This window comes from Astyanax mexicanus, chromosome 15, assembly GCF_023375975.1.
Source record: "Astyanax mexicanus isolate ESR-SI-001 chromosome 15, AstMex3_surface, whole genome shotgun sequence".
NCBI lineage: Eukaryota > Metazoa > Chordata > Actinopteri > Characiformes > Acestrorhamphidae > Astyanax > Astyanax mexicanus.
Window position 1 is genome coordinate 44,351,335 of NC_064422.1, and position 19,554 is coordinate 44,370,888.

The 19,554-nt window shown below is 39.9% G+C and overlaps 1 protein-coding gene across 2 annotated transcripts in view; it reads left to right on the forward strand.

The window, feature by feature from the left end:
* The window catches only part of thrab (thyroid hormone receptor alpha b), a 285,484-nt gene that overhangs the window by 77,298 nt on the left and 188,632 nt on the right, over positions 1-19,554 (forward strand). For both annotated transcript variants that reach the window (XM_049464647.1, XM_049464648.1), the window contains exon 2: positions 3,192-3,354. The gene's annotated coding sequence lies outside the window, so the exon portion shown is untranslated. The remainder of the gene's footprint in view (positions 1-3,191; positions 3,355-19,554) is intronic.

Consider the following 19,554-nt stretch of genomic DNA (forward strand, 5'->3'; position numbering starts at 1 on the left):
TGTGCTGTTGGACACAGGGGGGCTGCTGCTGGTGACACAGTGATGCGGTGACGTTTAGCATTTAGCGTTTAGCCTGTGCGCCTGGGTTCTCCTGTCCATAGAGGTATTTTTAGCTCAAGATGACGGATTATGTGGTTCAGTTGAGGTCAGAGCAGGCGATTCCTGCTGATTCGGCCCTGTGTTATTAACAGCAGGCATGTTAGCGAACAGCACGGATCACATGCTAAGAACATGTGATGTGACGGGGCTGTTCTATCAGCACTGAGCTATTTGAGGGCGTATGGTATGCGCGAGGTCGTTTAGGCGTGTAGGTATGCATGCAAAACATGTACATTATGTCCTATAAGTATGCGTGTGAATTATGGTTATTAGCCTTGGACGAAATTTCTTTAACTAAAAACTCATAATTTAAGGAAACTGCTCAAATTGAATCAATACAGTATCAATATTTTATGTATTAACATAATAATGATTAAAAAAACTCAATTCAAACAAGGCTATAAAAAGAGAATATAATCAAGAGGAAGATGGATGATCACAAGCCATCAAACCACCAAACTGAACTGCTTGAATTTTTGCACCAGGAGTGAAGCAGCAAAAGCAGTGTGTAAGACTGGTGGAGGAGAACATGATGCCAAGATGCATAAAAACTGTGATTAAAAACCACCAGGGTTATTCCACCAAATATTGATTATTTCTGAACTCTTAAAACTTTATGAATATGAACTTGTTTTCTTTGCATTATTTGAGGTCTGAAAGCTCTGCATCTTTTTTGTTCTCTAAATGAGAATATTTGTTTTTGGAATTTGGGAGAAATGTTGTCTGTAGTTTATAGAATAAAACAATGTTCATTTTACTCAAACATAAACCTATAAATAGCAAAATCAGAGAAACTGATTCAGAAACTGAAGTGCTCTCCTCATTAATAAACATGCAAGAAACCTAATGGAGGTCAGCAGAGTGTATTGAGGTCAATCTATACATCAAAGTGTTTTTCGCCTTGAATCTTTCCCAGTCTCTTTATTCTTATCATTGAATCATTAACACTGATCTTAACTGAGGCTTTAGTGAGATCCTGCAGTTCTTTAAATGTTGTTCTGGGTTCTTTTTTATGGACCTCCTGGATGAGTTCTTCTTGCCCTTTTGGAGTAATTTTGTTCGGTCGGCCGGTCACTCCTGGGAAGGTTCACCAGTGTTCCATTTGTGTTTTTTTCTCCATTAGTAAATAGTGAATCACTGTGGTTCTCTGGAGTCTCAAAGCTTTAGAAATAAATGACTTTATAATCTTTTATAACCAGACTGATAGATGATCAATTACTTTTTTGTTTTCTCATCAGTTGTTGAGTTTCTTCAGATGGGGGTTTAATAATAATAATAATAATGTGCTGCTTTTTAAATCAGATCTTTTATCTGCTTCATGTTGTCAGACAGGTTCTTTTATATAAGTGATTTCTTGGTTCTACAGGTCTGACAGTGATCAGTTAGGGAAGGAGTGCTGATGCTTTAAGCTACATGGGTGGATATATAGAATAGTATTATATAGTATATAGTGTTTGGCTCCAGGCGGAGTGAAGTGACGCTGTTACAGGGGTTTGTCGGGTCCTGATCTGCTCAGATGTTGGTTTTCTTCTGTTCTTTCCTTCCTTCTCCTCCGTACAGCACTTCCCCTCGGTCCCGCCCGCAGGAGTGGGCTCGGCCTCGCACTTCAAAACAAAGCAGGCCTTGTGTCGTCCTTCATAAAGCCTCTTCTGTTTGTGTTTTATCGCTGGTGTTGTTTCTGATCAGGACAAAAGCTCCTCACCCGGCTGGGCCTGGCATCAGCGCCGCTGTTTACTGTAGGGGTGTAGAAATGCCACGAATGTTCTGCTGGATTCATCTAAATGCAGCGTTTCAGCTAAATCTTAAATTGCGTTTAATTACATTATTACAGTATTACTGTTATACTAGTGAACTAGCAATAAGTACCGTATTTTCCGGACTACAAGGCACACATAAATTCCTTTAAGTTTCCCAAAAATCATCAGAGCTCCTTATAATCCGGTGCTACTTATGTATAAATTCTACCAGTCAGGTATTAAGAAGCAGTAAAGCCACTCTGCTGACGATGAAGTTTCTTCATCACTAAGGCTGGGTGCAGCAGCATTAGCATTAGCTGCTAACCACAGTGTTAGTTTGTGCGGGAAGCTACATGGGATGAACTGCTAGCTGATTACTAGCGCTAACCATGGCTTGCTAGCGGTGCTAACTGTGGCAAGCGCTCCTACATGGACAATATATTGGAAAAATAATCTTACTGTAAATAAACGAAATCCCTTCACTCACCCAAATAAACAGTTTTCAGGAAAGAAATCTGTGTAGATTAACATCCAGGACTATTTTTTTTAAGAATTTGAGTTTTGTTTATTTAGTTGCTTCCCCATTAGAAGGGAAACATGGGGACACCCCTGTTCCTTACTAGTGTCACATAATGTGCCTTATAATCCGAAAAATAGCATTGATATTGGAATCAATAATATTAGTAATAGGGTGAAAGAAATATATTTTAGTATATCAATATATCAGAGTAATAGGTTTTACACGTTCACAACTCTAATCAATAATGGCTTTAAAAGGATGATCAGATTTATTTGGCATAATTGATTATTTTTTAATTAGTATTTATATGTAATAAGTATTTCCATATCCCATCCAGTACCTGTACCATGGGCTTTGGCAACTATGTGTAGAATTTAGCATTTGGACAGTATAAATAAACTTGTTGGTGTGGTGTAGTGGATAACACCACCCCCTGCTATTGAGCTATCACATCACATGTGGGAGACTGGGGTTCAATTCCCAATCTGGGTGATTGAATGCTGCTCTACACCAATAAGAGTCCTTGGGCAAGACTCCCAACAATTTGGGAGTCAAAACCATTGGTCAACCTCTGTAATAGAAATAACTCTGTAAATTATTTCTAAAAAACTGAAAAGTTCACCTCACGATTGTGTCCCATACTTTTTGAATCCTTTTGCAAGGCACTGTATGTTGGTTAAAATTATTATTTTTTTAAGTGTATTTGTGTTTTGTTTTGGTCTGCAAGTCCCTATATTTTATTTTCCACAGTCCTCCTGCTGTGTTAATATTTGAGATTTCGCTTATTTATTTATTGATTTTATTGATTATTTTTTTTCCTTTTTTCCCTCATGCAGAAGCTTGGACTGCCTCTGTTCTACTAGAGCTGGAAGGGTGAAGGTCAGAATGTCTCATGAAGATAACAATCAGCCTCATCTTCTCTAACGGCCACTAATGCGATGATATTTAACAGCTCAACACGCTTGGAGGAGAGCACTAACTACCTGTTCTGCTAATCAGGTAAAACATTCTCTCATACTCTCACCTACTAGCATTGAACCATTCTACACACTACTGGCTATGAATGTTGGGAATCAGAATTGTATTTTTTTTTTATTTTAGCTCATAGGATGAAAGCTTACGTGTCAATTTTCTGGATTTTTTTCGATGCTTATTTGTTGAATTTGCTTATATTTAATAAAAAATGCTAATATTTGAGTTTCTTATTAATAGCAAGTGTTTAAATAGCAAGACATTCCAAAATAAAGCAGATACTGTATGTTGGTAGTAAAATATTAAACTGAATTGACATATTTTGGAACTTCATCACTAAATATGGCTCTGATGTGCCATAAGTCATGGGATATCAGCACGTTACTTGATCATAGCATCGTAAAATGTTATCTCTTTATAATAGGGGATAGTTTAAGTGATAATAGTCATGACCGGCAGCTTCTGGCTAGAATTGTTAATTCTGAAACTCCTCACACACACATCCCGCAGCTTGCCATAGGACATGACAAAAGTCATGGGACACTATACAAATTCCAAATTCAAATTCCTGACTTTTGCTTCCTCTACTTTTTGGCCGTTATATAAACAGTCCTACAGCCCTATTTCCGAAATCACATTGAGATTTGAGATTTGATGAGGCAGTGAATCATTTCCGAGAGTGTGGTGATGAAATGTGGGTCAGTATGAGGTCAGAGCGCGGCGGGGCGGTAGGGTAGGGTGGGGTGGGGTGGGGTGTACAGGCCTGTGTACAGCTGTAGAGCCGGAGCCCAGCTTAGATAAATAGGGGCGTGTCCTCGTCCTTTCTCTCCCCGTCTTCCCCCCGTCTCTCTAATGCTGCAGGAAGGAAAATATGCTATTATATCATGTCGGCTTAATGGGGGTTATTAATCACGGTGTAAATTGGCTCTTTCTGGCAACCCGGCCTTTCATAGGACATCAAAAGAGAAAATACGTCTTTAAAAGTGCGACAGCTTCACGGAACACAGCGTTTAGAGTGATTCACCGTGAGCTAGAGAAACGTGTAGCTTTTACTGTTAAAATGGACTTTATTATCTCTTTATCTCTCTCTCTCTTTCTTTCTGTCTCTCTGTCTCTCTCTCACTCTCTCAGTCTTTCTGTCTCTCTGTCGCTCTGTCTCTCTCGTTTTCTATCTCTTTCTCACTCTCTCTGTCTGTATATCTCTGTTTCTGTCTCTCTGTCTGTCTCTGTCTCTCTCTCTGTGTCTCACTCTCTCACTCTCTCAGTCTTTCTGTCTCTCTGTCTGTCTCTCTCTCTCTCTCTCTCTCACTCTTTTTGTATCTCTGTCGCTCTTTCTCTCTCGTTTTCTATCTCTTTCTCACTCTCTCTGTCTGTATATCTCTGTTTCTGTCTCTCTGTCTGTCTCTGTCTCTCTCTCTGTGTCCCACTCTCTCAGTCTTTCGTTATCTCTGTCGCTCTGTCTCTCTCGTTTTCTATCTCTTTCTCACTCTCTGTCTGTTATTTCTCTCTCTGTCTCTGTCTGTATATCTCTCTTTCTGCCTTTCTCTCTGTCTCTGTCTGTCTGTCTATCTCTCTCTGTCCCTCTCTAATTGTCTCTCTGTCTGTCTCTCTCTGTCTCTCTTTGTCGGTCTAGCTGTCTCTCGCTCTGTCTTTCTTTGTCTCTGTCTGTCTGTCTGTGTCTTTACCTCCCTCTCTCCACCTCCCTCTCACTCTCTCTCTCTCAGTCCCATCTCTCTGTCTGTCTCTCTGTATCTGTCTCTCTTTCACTTTTTCTCACACTGTATCTTCACCTGTGTCTTTCTGTCTGACTTTCTATGTCTCTCTTTCTCTATCTGTCTCTCTCTCTCTGTATTTCTCAGTCTCTCTCTGTTTGTCTATCTGTTTATCTCTGTCTTTCTTTGTCTCTCTCCCTCTGTATGTCTTTCTACCTCCCTCTCTTTCTCTGTCCCTCTCTATTTGTCGCTTCGTGTCTGTCTGTCTGTCTAGCTGTCTCTTTCTCTGTCTTTCTTTTTTCCTCTGTCTGTTTGTATCTACCTCCCTCTCTCTACCTCCCTCTCTACCTCTATTTCTCTCTTTCTCTGTCTCTCTTTCACTTTTTCTCACATTCTGTCTTTGTGTGTCTTTGTTTATGTCTTTCTCTGTCTCTCTGTCCCTTTCTCTCACTCTCTCTGTCCCCTCTTTGTCTCTATGTGTCTGTCTGTTGCGCTCTCTCTCTCTCTCTTTCTCTCTCTCTGTCTTTTTTGTCTCTGTTTGTCTCTCTTTCTCCCTCTCTCTTCACTTTCTCTCACACTGAGTCTGGGTGTGTTTCTGTCTTCCCCTCTCTGTCTTTCTGTGTCTGTCTGTCTAGCTGTCTTTCTTTTTTTCTGTCTGTCTGTCTCTCTACCTCCCTCTCTAAGTCTCTCTCTGTCTGTTATCTCTCTCTCTCTCTCTCTCTCTCTCTCTCTCTCTCTACAGTGTGTCAGTGGACTACATGTGACTAAGTGCTCACATGGAGGGGTAGAGAGCAAGCACACATATAGTACAGTACACACACACACACACACACACACACTCGCTCACACACACTATACACACCCACACACACACACACACACACACTCGCTCACACACACTATACACACACACTCACACACACACACACACACACACACACACACAAACACATGCATGTGGACGAATTCATGGAAGCGCAAAGAGGCTTTCAGTGCAGTCAGGTGGGGGCTGTGTGTGTGTGTGTATAGTGTGTGTGTGTGTGTGTGTGTGTGGAGGGGGATGGCGGCTGTAGAGGGAGTGTGAGGCCGTGTGGTGAGGAGTGTATAGGGAATTTCAGACACACATTCCGATGTTGGGCTGTAAGCTGCTGGTGTTTTGTTAATCTCTGCGTCTGATGTTCCAGGTTAACATGTGTGTGCAGTGTGTGTGTGTGTGTGTGTGTGTGTGTGCGCAGTGTGTGTGTATGTGTTGTGTGTGTGCAGTGTCACTATACAGTTATTACATCATCATAAAGCTTATACTCTTAATAAATAACACTTAAAAGACTCTGTTTTAAACACAGCTCACCTCTTGAAGTGATTGATTACTGATTATTAATCTGATAAAAAGATATATATTTATTAATATAAGTTATGTACCATATATATTTAATGTTCTTGAACAGATGTTGTTTAGATATGAGTGGTAATTGTAAGAGCAACACACAGCATACCATTACTATATAAAAATATATATCAATATATAATGTCCACATAATATCAACAAACAAATCAGAAAAGAGCTTAAACGAGGCTTTAAATGTATTTAAAGCATTTAAGGTGGAACGGAAAACTCGCTATATGTGAATTTATTATAATGAGCTACTCTATTTTGCAACTACTGTTTGAGCTGCCACATTTAAGGTGGAAGGGAAAACTCTAATACTAAGACCTAACTAACTAATAATAATGGATTAAACCAATTTAATCAATTAGTTGCTGCAACCTTAATTTTGTAAATGCGTATTAGGTGTGTTCACACTTGCAGTTTAATGTGGTTTGTTATTATCTAGATATAATCCTGATTGAAAAAAGTGATGATGCTTTTGTTCTTATCTTGTAAAGCTGCCAAGTTGGAGATACAAGGTTTTTGTGTGACAATGTTCAGTTAGTAGTGAGAGTGAGCGAGTGTGTGAGACACAGAGAGAGAGAAAGAAAGAGAGAAAGCACTGCAAAACATTTGCAAAAACTAGATAAAATGCATTTAAATTCAGACATAAATGCTTAAATTAAGCTAAAAAATCTGCCAATAGGGTAAGCTACATTTTTATTATGAAGTATTCTTAAAATAATTCTTAAAAAAACGACAAAGCTTCAAAATGAGTGAAGTAAGACTCAAATCAAGCAAAAATGTTTAATTTTCTAGCTTAAATTTCTACACAAGTATCAGAATAACTTGTTCAGATTACTTAAAATAAGGTAAAAATTCTAAGTAAGACTGAATAAGGTAATTATTCCTAAACAAGTAAAAGAATCTTACATTTTCAATGCTTAAGAAGACTAAAAATTCTTATCAGAGCAAAAAATAAGATTTGAAACTAGATAATTTCAATTGCTGATACATCGTTTTTTGCAGCGAGAGAGAGAGAGAGAGAGAGAGAGAGAAAGAGAGAGAGAGAAAGAGAGAGAGAGAGAGAGAGAGAGAGAGAGAGAGAGAGAGAGAGAGGTTATAGTCACGTGTTATAATCCAGCATCTGCTATCAGCGTTTAGAGTGAGATGCAATCAGTGGCTTTTGAATATTTGCCAGAACTGTGCTGATAGCTGGCAAACTGCTTACTCACTCACACACACACACACACACACACACTCACACACACACACACACACACACACACTCACACACACTCACACACACACACACTCTATGCACTCTATATTATAGCTGCTTCGTACTGTATAGTGAATTCTGGGTAGTGTAGGCTGTAGTTTAGCGGGAAATGATCAATAGCGGTCCTGGTGGTCTGTTCATTTTCTCTCTGTGTTTATAATCAAATAGGGGATCAATCTAATTTACCGTTTGGCTTCATGTGTGCAGTAAATCAGCACTCTGTGTTAGTGCTGGAACTCTATAACTAAATAAATGAATAAATGAAGTTACACACACATATATATATATATATATATATATATACACTGCTCAAAAAAATAAAGGGAACACTCAAATAACACATCCTAGATCTGAATGAATGAAATATTCTCATTGAATACTTTGTTCTGTACAAAGTTGAATGTGCTGACAACAAAATCACACAAAAATCATCAATGGAAATCAAATTTATTAACCAATGGAGGCCTGGATTTGGAGCCACACACAAAATTAAAGTGAAGAAACACACTACAGGCTGATCCAACTTTAATGTAATGTCCTTAAAACAAGTCAAAATGAGGCTCAGTATTGTGTGTGGCCTCCACGTGCCTGTATGACCTCCCTACAACGCCTGGGCATGCTCCTGATGAGGTGGCGGATGGTCTCCTGAGGGATCTCCTCCCAGACCTGGACTAAAGCATCCGCCAACTTCTGGACAGTCTGTGGTGCAACGTGACGTTGGTGGATGGAGCGAGACATGATGTCCCAGATGTGCTCAATCGGATTCAGGTCTGGGGAACGGGCGGGCCAGTCCATAGCTTCAATGCCTTCATCTTGCAGGAACTGCTGACACACTCCAGCCACATGAGGTCTAGCATTGTCCTGCATTAGGAGGAACCCAGGGCCAACCGCACCAGCATATGGTCTCACAAGGGGTCTGAGGATCTCATCTCAGTACCTAATGGCAGTCAGGCTACCTCTGGTGAGCACATGGAGGGCTGTGCGGCCCTCCAAAGAAATGCCACCCCACACCATTACTGACCCACTGCCAAACCGGTCATGCTGAAGGATGTTGCAGGCAGCAGACCGCTCTCCACGGCGTCTCCAGACTCTGTCACGTCTGTCATGTGCTCAGTATGAACCTGCTTTCATCTGTGAAGAGCACAAGGCGCCAGTGGCGAATTTGCCAATCCTGGTGTTCTCTGGCAAATGCCAAGCGTCCTGCACGGTGTTGGGCTGTGAGCACAACCCCCATCTGTGAACGTCGGGCCCTCATACCATCCTCATGGAGTCGGTTTCTAACCGTTTGTGCAGACACATGCACATTTGTGGCCTGCTGGAGGTCATTTTGCAGGGCTCTGGCAGTGCTCCTCCTGTTCCTTCTTGCACAAAGGCGGAGGTAGCGGTCCTGCTGCTGGGTTGTTGCCCTCCTACGGCCTCCTCCACGTCTCCTGGTGTACTGGCCTGTCCCCTGGTAGCGCCTCCAGCCTCTGGACACTACGCTGACAGACACAGCAAACCTTCTTGCCACAGCTCGCATTGATGTGCCATCCTGGATGAGCTGCACTACCTGAGCCACTTGTGTGGGTTGTAGAGTCCGTCTCATGCTACCACGAGTGTGAAAGAACCACCAACATTCAAAACTGACCAAAACATCAGCCAGACAGCATAGGTTCTGAGACGTGGTCTGTGGTCCCCACCTGCAGAACCACTCCTTTATTGAGTGTGTCTTGCTAATTGCCAATAATTTCCACCTGTTGTCTATTCCATTTGCACAACAGCAGGTGAAATTGATTGTCAATCAGTGTTGCTTCCTAAGTGGACAGTTTAATTTCACAGAAGTTTGATTTACTTAGTTATATTGTGTTATTTGAGTGTTCCCTTTATTTTTTTGAGCAGTGTATATATAGCGCCTTTCTAGAAGCCTAAGGAGGCTTTACAATTTACATACGTTTTACAAACACAACCTTTTATGTTTAGAACTCATCCACAGCCAATAGCACACAGCGTACTCTCAACCGGAAACAACCGTCCATTTGGAGGACTGTAATATAGTACATGTATTAAATTTTTCTGGGTTCTTTTAGAGTGTTCAATTTACCTGATCTCTAAGTTTTTGGAATGTGGGAGGAAACCCATTCAGACACAAAGAGAACACCCAGATAGAGACCCCAGTGCTGGGAGGTGAACATGCTAACCACACTTCTGCACATCTGCTGCTAATTCTACCTGCTCTCAGCTACTATTCTGCTTTTTTTAAATGGACCCAGTTGACTGAGAACACTTTTAAATTTAGGCTGAAAACCTTCAGGTTTGAGCTGAATTTGAGCTCAGTTTAAATCACTGCAGCTCCGCCCACTTTTATTCTGTAACGGCACTTTTATACTAATTATTTTGTTTATGTTCTTCTTTTAAATATATTTTTTAAATCCTGTTTTAATCATGTTTCATTCATACTGTATTCTTGTTTTATGTTTTGTTTCCTTTTAAATTCTTATTATTTGACATGTTTTTTAAATGTAACTTATATTAGTATTTTCTAATTAGTAAAATTTGTTAACCCAGATACAGATCCAATCGCTCAAACTACTTCAGGGGGTGGTCTAAGATTCATTTAAAACAGATGCAATTCTAATCCTCTTTAAAAAGTAACTAAACCACCTGATTTTAGCTGACTCAACCCTCAGCTCAAATTTTAAAAGGGCAAAAAAAATAATGTGAGGAGTAGTTTGTGAGGGGCACTGGGTGATGTATGGGTTTAGAGGCTGGGCAGGCGGGAGAGCTGATTGGGAGAAGCAGTGTGCCTCTGATAGCGTTGATTATTGATTATCTAATTTGTATATTGTGAGTATCGCCTATAGCACAGTTGAACCTGAGGGAAATTACCACAATAAAAGTGATTTTTAAAGGTTTGGAAATGTTTATAAAACTTTAAGCAGGACTGATATGTTTTATTACTCAAAGGAACACATTTCAGCTATTAATTTAGTGTCTCTTTAGGTACTTTAGAGGTTTACAGTGCGTTTTTTACAGTATGTTGTCTCTGTGTGTTTTGCCGCGTGTCAGTACAGGTGAGTTAATGAGTTTTCTGACTGAGGGAGTAAAGAGTAAAATTAACTCAGGAACACGACGTGATTTTAAACACCGCTCCTCTGTTCTGTTCTGGGCGTTTGGCAGGTAAACAGAAACATCTTTTATGTGATTGAACGAACATGTTTTATATATCGTTTAGTCATTGTGTTCCTCCAGCGGCGTGGAGAACACTCTGAACATCACGCACATAATTACACCATTATCACAAGAGCCTCAGTTTATATAGAGTTTTATACATTTCCTTACAGTAAAACCTGGGTAAAAAACGGGTTTTTACTAAACTGCATAATGAAAATGATGCAACACAACATTATAACTCTCTCTCACTGTCTCACACTCTCTTTATCTCACTCTCTCATTCTCCTCACACTCACACACTCTGTATCACTCTCTCTATCTCAGTCTCTCTCACAGTTTTTCTATCTCACTCTCTCTTTATCTCACTCTCTCTCATTCTCACACTCTCACACACTCTGTATCTCTCTCATTATCTTACACATTCTTTCTCACTCTAACTCTTCTTCACACTCTCTCTTTCTCAGTCTATCTCAGTCTTTCTATCTCACTGTCTCTATCTCATGATTTGTCTGAAACTCTCTCATTGCTCTCTCTATCTCAGTCTATCTCACAGTCTTTCTATCTCACTCTTTTTCTGAAACTCTTTCTCACAACTCCCTTTATCTCAGTCTCTCTCACAGTCTTTCTATCTCACTCTCTCACTGTCTCTATCTCGCTCTTTTTCTGAAACTCTCACTCACAACTCCCTTTATCTCAGTCTCTCTCACAGTCTTTCTATCTCACTCTCTCACTGTCTCTATCTCGCTCTTTTTCTGAAACTCTCACTCACAACTCTCTTTATCTCAGTCTATCTCAGTCTTTCTATCTCAATCTCTCACTGTCTCTATCTCACTCTTTTTCTGAAACTCTCTCTCAGTCCATCTTACAGTTAGTCTATCTCACTCTCTCTATCTCACTCTTTTTCTGAATATCTCTCTCTCACAACTCTATCTGTCTCAGTCTATCTCACAGTCTTTCTACACTGAAAAAAGAGAATTGTTGGACCAACTTAAAAAAATTACTTCAATTGGTAACACATAAATAAATTAAGTTTTTACAATTTTTTTTTTTACAAAAGTTAGATCAACACAATTCCTTTAAGTTAGCTCAACGTAATTATTTGAGTACTTTCAAGTTGACAGTTTTCATTATCTCAACTTAAATTTAAGGCAAATCAACTTAAATTATCCAGTTTATCCAACTTAATTACGTGCTTCATAATTTTAAAGTACAATGTAAAACATTTCAAGTTGTTTAAACTCAGCAATATAAGTTCTCCTGCTGCCTTAAAAGGTTGAGTTAACTCAATGTGGTATTCTCAACATATTTGGTATATTATTATTTAGCTGCAAATACTGACAGTTTAATACTGGAGTAAACTCAGTAAAGAGTGAACTCTGTAGCTCAAAGCCAGCATACTGTGATCACTAGAAACACAGAATAATGTTAATGTGCTCTTACAGCCCACAACACTGAGGCCTGGCAATCAAATTATATTATAATATTGCACGCCTAGGATAAGGTAGCTTTGGGCAACAGACAACACAAAGATGGTAAGTAAGGAAGAGGCCACACCCAATATGCAGATATATGGTGCCAGGAGCCTATAGGAAAGCTGCATGAACCAACACTGTAGAAAGAGCATTGACACAGGTAGTGACTAAAAGTTGGTTCAAATCACATTTTTTCATTGGTTCAACCAACATTTTTAAGTTTTCAGGTTGAAGTTCTCTGAACTCATTTTATTGAGTTATACTGGCCGATAAGTTCACTCCACTTAATAATATTAGTTTCCACTGACTAAAACACAGAATCACTTTTTAGAGTGTATCTCACTCTTTTTCAGAAACGCTCTCTCTCTCACAACTCCCTTTATCTCAGTCTATCTCACAGTCTTTCTATCTCACTCTCTCTTTATCTCACTCTTTTTCTGAAACTCTCTCACAACTCTCTATCTTAGTCTATCTCACAGTCTTTCTATCTCACTCTCTCACTGTCTCACTCTTTTTCTAAAGACTCTCACAACTCTCTTTATCTCACTCTCACACACACACTATCTCACTTTGTCTTTCTCTCTCTATATCTCTCACTATTTTACACTCTCTCTCTCTCACTCTTGTGCACTGTCCCTATCTCACTCTCTCTCTCTCTGAAACACTCTCTATCTCACTCTCTCATTCACACTCTCTCACTTACTCAGTTACAGCTTAAATCTTTGACTTGTAGATGTATTGAGAGTGTGGATTTATTGTGTTTACAGCACATCACTAAAACCAGAATAGTCTATATTACTTATTGATGTCTTATCTTACTTATTATCTTGTAACTACAAGATATTACAGACCACCTCCAGTCCAGTGAGACTAATACAGGTTAAACCCACTAAATATAGTACTGAATGCAGTATAGTACACACAGGAAGCCTGGTTCATATGTTCAGGCTGATGATGTAAGAATATGGAGGCCTCTCTCTCTCTCTCTCTCTCTCTCTCTCTCTGTTCTGTCGCTCTTTTTCCTCCTCTTTCAGCACTCACTTTGTACTCTTTGATTCTGTGGCTCAGTGAAGCCGGGCTAATCCCCCGGTGCTGTGTCACCCAGCCTTCAGAGAACCTGCACACACCACTCCTTCACCCTGATTCTGTCCATCCACACCTCCGCTGCTCTCTCTTTCTCTCTATTACACACTCTCACTCTTCCACTCTCTCTTTACACTGTCTCTCTCTCACCTTACCTCTCTCTCTTTCTCACTTATACTCTCTATCACTCTTCCTTCACATTTTCCAACGTTATCACTCTCTCACTCACGTTCTCTCTCTCCCTCTCTCTATTACAAACTCTCACTCTTCCACTCTCTCTTTACAAAGTCTGTCTTTCACCTTATCTCTCTCTCTATCACCTTTACTCTCTATCACTCTTCCTTCACACTTTCACCTTATCTCTCTTATTCTCTCACTCACTTTATCTCACTCTCTCTCTCTCTCTCACACTCTTACACACTATCACTCTATCTCACTCTCTCCTTGCGCTCTCACTCTCTCTCTCACTTCATCTCTTTCTCTCACTCACCTTATCTCTCTCTCTGGTTGTCACCTTTATTCTCTTTCACTCTTCCTTCACACTTTCACCTTATCTCTCTCTTTCTCTCACTCACTTTATCTCACCGTCTCTCTCTCTCACACACTCTTAAACTCTATCACTCTCTCCTCACACTCTCACTCTCTCTCACTCACTTTCTCTCTCTCCCTCTCTCTCTTACTAACTCTCTCTCTTCCACTCTCTCTTTACAAAGTCTGTCTTTCACCTTATCTCTCTCTCTATCACCTTTACTCTCTATCACTCTTCCTTCACACTTTCACCTTATCTCTCTTATTCTCTCACTCACTTTATCTCACTCTCTCTCTTACACACTATCACTCTATCTCACTCTCTCCTTACGCTCTCACTCTCTCTCTCACTTCATCTCTTTCTCTCACTCACCTTATCTCTCTCTCTGGTTGTCACCTTTATTCTCTATCACTCTTCCTTCACACTTTCACCTTATCTCTCTCTTTCTCTCACTCACTTTATCTCACCGTCTCTCTCTCTCACACACTCTTAAACTCACTCACTTTCTCTCTCTTCCTCTCTCTCTTTACAAAGTCTGTCTTTCACCTTATCTCTCTCTCTATCACCTTTACTCTCTATCACTCTTCCTTCACACTTTCACCTTATCTCTCTTATTCTCTCACTCACTTTATCTCACTCTCTCTCTCTTTCTCTCTCACACACTCTTACACTCTATCACTCTCCTCACACTCTCACTCTGTCTCTCTCATTTCATCTCTCTCTCTCACCTCCTCTTTCTCTCACTCACTCACTCACTATCTCAGTCTCTGTCACTGTCTCACTCTCTCTTTATCTCTCACTCTTTTTATATTTATCTGTCTTACTCTCACTCTCTTTGATAAACTCTCTGTCTCACTCTTTCTTTATCTCTCACTCTCTATATATTTCTCTGTCTTACTCTCACTCTCTCATCACATTCTCTTTCTCTCTGTCTCGCTCTCTCTCACACACAAACACTTACACTTTTGCACTCACTCTTTATTTCACACTCATTCTCTCTCTCTCTCTCTCTCTCTCTCTCTCTCTCTCTGGTGGTGAGTGCAGTGTGTTGTGGGTAAAAGAGGGATGGTAATGTTTGAGCAGGCGGTTCGGGGGCCGGTCGGGGCCGAGCGGGGCTTTTTATTGGGCTGTTTTATAGCGGGGTCCCCAGGGGTCGGTCCTGGGGAAGGTGCAGGTTGATGTGGTGCTGGACTGGAGCAGGTTAACTGCTGGTGTATACTGGTGTGAGGGTTAGGGTTCGATTTTTATTTCTGAGAGCAGGGCATTCTGGGACAGCTAGCAGACTGAATAAAAAGAGCCTGATGTACAAAGTTGATCAGACTTAGAACTGGGTTTAGAATTGGGCAGTGGATCTCAAGGGACCTTAATGGATCTCAAGGGACCTCTTTGTTAAATAGTTGTTAAATTAAAAAATAAATACATACAATATATACAATTTGAGATTCCTTGATGCCCTGACCCACATGTTTCTGTCTCTCTCCTTCACTTCCTGTCTCGAAGATCCGAATCCGGCAATTGTTGGGACAGACCGGGGTTTTGCGTCTAGCGGTTCATCCGTCCGACACAGCTTTTTTAAACATGGCAAACACGCAGATTACAGTCCAATATAGAATCATAGATTCATAAAGTGCATTGAATTATAACGTGCACTGTCAATGTTTGGGAAAATGCATGATGTTTAAGTGTGCTTTATAGTATATATTATAAAAATACGGTAAGCATTGTCTAAGTTAACATAAGATAACATTACTTTCCTAGCAGGTTGTGAAAGGGTAGTTAACTGATATTGAGCATGTTAAGTGATGCTGATCTCTTTGTTTCGTTTCGTTAAATTTATCCATGTATAAAATGAACTTTACAATTAAACTTGCAGTTTTTTGGCTCTCTGCTTCCACTGCTGCTTTAAAATATCATTATTTTCTCGTTTAAAGAAAAAACTAAAAATTGTTTAAACTTGTACAGAAAATGCTGAAAGTGCATCACTGGTCAGAACTCACAGATATCTTCATTGTTTATTTGTGATGAGCTGAGATTTCTCATGGTGGCTTTACTGCACGAGTCTGAAAGTCCACAGCGAGTGTTTTCTCTTTTTTCTCTCATGTTTTTCTTCATTTTCCTCCTCCGTCACCAACACAATTACCACATTTACACTCAACCGGCCTGCATCTGTCTCTATTCTCCCCCGGCCGGCATGCAAATCCACTGTAGGCCACTGGGCCAGCCTGTGTTTGACTGACTACAAATTACAGACTGACAAGATAGGCTGTATTGTTTGTGTCTGCTCATCTCTAACCCCATCCTAACCCTGACCCACCACTGTCCAGCTGGCCCTGTCTCTCTCTCTCTATGCTGTACATTATGCTCTCGTCCTCAGGCTAAATAAAGTCTTTGAGTACAGCCTCATGAATGCCCTCGCCATGACACCATGACTGCATGTGTACAAGCACACACACACACACACACACACACATACACATATATACATGCACTCACCCTTTAAAAACGCTGTTTTTAAATAAATAACACTTAAACACTTAGAAATATATACTAAATATAACATTCACTTTGTTACTGTTTGTTAAAATATCCATTTAATTTGCAAGAGCATAGCGCAGAATGATCAATGAGGTGAGGAAGAATCCTAGAGTGTCAGCCAGCTAAAGACTGACTACCGAAATCTCTGACACATGCTAAGATTTTTGTTGACAAATCTACAATAAAACAAAAAAATCTCGCCCTTTTAAGGCTATTTTTAAATAAGTAACACTAAAAAACTTCAAATAGAAACTAAAAATAACATTTACTTTGTTACTGTTTGTTAAAAACTTAACAAACTAATTTTAAATACCGTATACCACATTTTTTGCACTGTAAGTTGCACTTAAAATTCTTTAATTTTCCCAAAAACTGTCAGTGCACCTTATATATGAATTCTACCAGTCAGGTATTAAGGAGCAGTAAAACAACTCCACTGAAGTACAGAGTTATACAGGAGTTTCAGTTTAGTTCTCCAGTAAGAAGACTGGAGCAGTATTAGCATTAGCTGCTAACCACAGCGCTAAGCTAGCTCTTTCGCTGTTCAGAGGTGAGTGTTATCAGCCTGTAACCTGCTGCTAATCCTGGCTAGCACTGCTGGAGCAGTATTAGCATTACCAGCTAACCGTGCTAAGCGCTAGCTCTTTCGCAGTTCACAGGCGAGTATATCAGACTGTAGTCTGCATGTTTACTGTGTTAAAACAAGCTACGTGGGACGAACTGCTAGCTAATATCTGCCTGGCTTACCAGAACACTCAGTTCTGGTTCCTCAGTGTAACGCTATCAGGTGGTATTAGCCACTAACCGCAAACACTAGCAGTTAGCGGCTAATGCTCCAGCTTTTAGTGCTAAAGAAATTCAGGAACCTCAGCTTACTGTAAATAAATGGAAGTGCTTTATTCACCCAAATAAACAGTTTTCAGGAGAGAAATCTGTGTAGATTAACATCCAGCACTCGCTTGACTGTGAAAGAAAGTGTTTTACAGTTTTAGCTTAGCTTAGCTTTGCTTAACTTAGTCCCCCCCACCACCATCACCCAGTGGTGAGACCTGCTGAATTAGACGGAAAACATGGTGACACCCCTATTCCTTACTAGTGTTGCATAATGTCAATGTTTGTAGATGTATTTCCTACACATAAATCTTTTTATATAAAAGTTGATATATGCAATTCCTTCAGAAAATGCAGAAAATTCAAGCAGTTCAGTTTGGTGGTTTGATGGATTGTGATCATCCATCTTCTTCTTGATTATATTCCAGAGGTTTTCAGAGAGGTAAAATTAAAGAAACTCATCATATTTAAGTGCTCTTTAATTTTTCCAGAGCTGTAGATGTAAGTTATGTGTTAGAGATCAGCTGTACTGCGTGTTGAGTTAGAGTGATAGGCTGGTGGTGTTTACTGAGTGTACAGGCGTTTGTGTTGTGTGTCGGAGGAGCATAAGGGTCTTTGTGGTGCCAAGCTGCTGCTGGTGCCAGGGTGGGAGAGTTTGAGCGGGTGCCAGTCAGGCTGCGGAGGGGGCTGATGGGCGGGGGGGCGGGGTCAGTGAAGGGGCATGACCCGATCTGGCCTGAACTTTATTGAGGGTATGGGCTGTCCTCCGCTGTGGATCTCCGAGCGCTCAGACCGGGAAGCCCACTCCTTTAAATATCTGATTCATGGGGCTGGTGCTGTGAGCTGCGTTAGCGTTAGCATTAGCATTAGCGTTTGGGCGTTACGTAAGAATGTTGTTATTATTGTGGTCCGGCTCCTTCTTCAGCGTAACGCTGGCATGTTTCAGAGCCAATCAGCAGCTCCCACAGTTGGCAGCAGTGTTTTCCTCCCTGCACTAATGGTTTTGTCTGTGCCCACACACTCCGGGCCATGTGCTCCGGACTGGCAGCGCCTCTCATTACTGCTTCATCCCTTTATTCTCTTTATACTCTACATTTCCTTTCTGGCTCTCAGAGTCACGAAACTGAGATTTTTTAGTGATTATGAAAGAGCTGGCCTTGTGCTCTGCTTCTCACTACAGCACGTTTTTACTGTGTTCCTCAGATCAGAGAACATCCTGGCGTAACTCAGACGAGTGGATCTGACTTTTATTGGCTTTGGATTGGGTGTAAGAGTACGCAGTGTGTTGCTGTCGTTTTAACTGATCAATTTTGTTAGGATGATATAAAAATTGCCCAAAAAGTAAGTGCTAAAAAAGATACATTTATATATATATATCCTCTTGAGACCCTACGTCCTCATAAGTGGACATTACATTTCTGCTTCTCTGCACCATGATAATAAATGATATGATAATTTATTAAAACGTTGACCCTTTGGCCTCATATAGAGACACTGCCCATATCAACTAGTGTTCACATTACAACATTATACTCAATTGATAAAAAAAAAAAAAAAAGATGTCGGGAATCCCAATCAAAAGTTTTTACAGCCAGTCCAGGCAGATAAATGGTCTAGGTAACAATTCTCATTGAATTTTATGTTTAAAAGTAGTTAATTTTACTTACTGTAGAGTTGGGTCCTTCTGATCCCAAATGGCAAGGATCATTTTTAATCTAAAAAACGAATTCCTGTACAAAAGCAAAGTTTATTTTTTCATACTTGGTAGGTCCTGCCAGTCTCAAATAGCTAGGATAAATTTAAAATACACACTAAGCAAAAGCCTGGGTCTCAGGAGGATATATAGGCCTGTCACAATAATTGCATAATAATTGCAATGAAAATGACGTCAATAATAATTTTTGATTATCATGATAGCGTCTGTTGTGTTTATTTATTGTGTTTGTAGGTGAAGAAATAAGTATATCATTTCCAAACTAAGGATAATAAATGATCATTTAAATTTTTTGCTGTTCTTAAAAAGTGTATAATCACTATTTTATGCTATTCTGTTATCATTATGTCAGTGGCATTTAATAGTCTTAAAATTACAAAATATTGTGTATCACAATAATTTCTGGGACGATATATCGTCCACAAAAAAATCATATCGTGACAGGCCTACTTATATATATATATATATATATATATATATATATATATATATATATATATATATATATATATATATATATATATAAAATTACAATTTAGACCATTTAATCCAT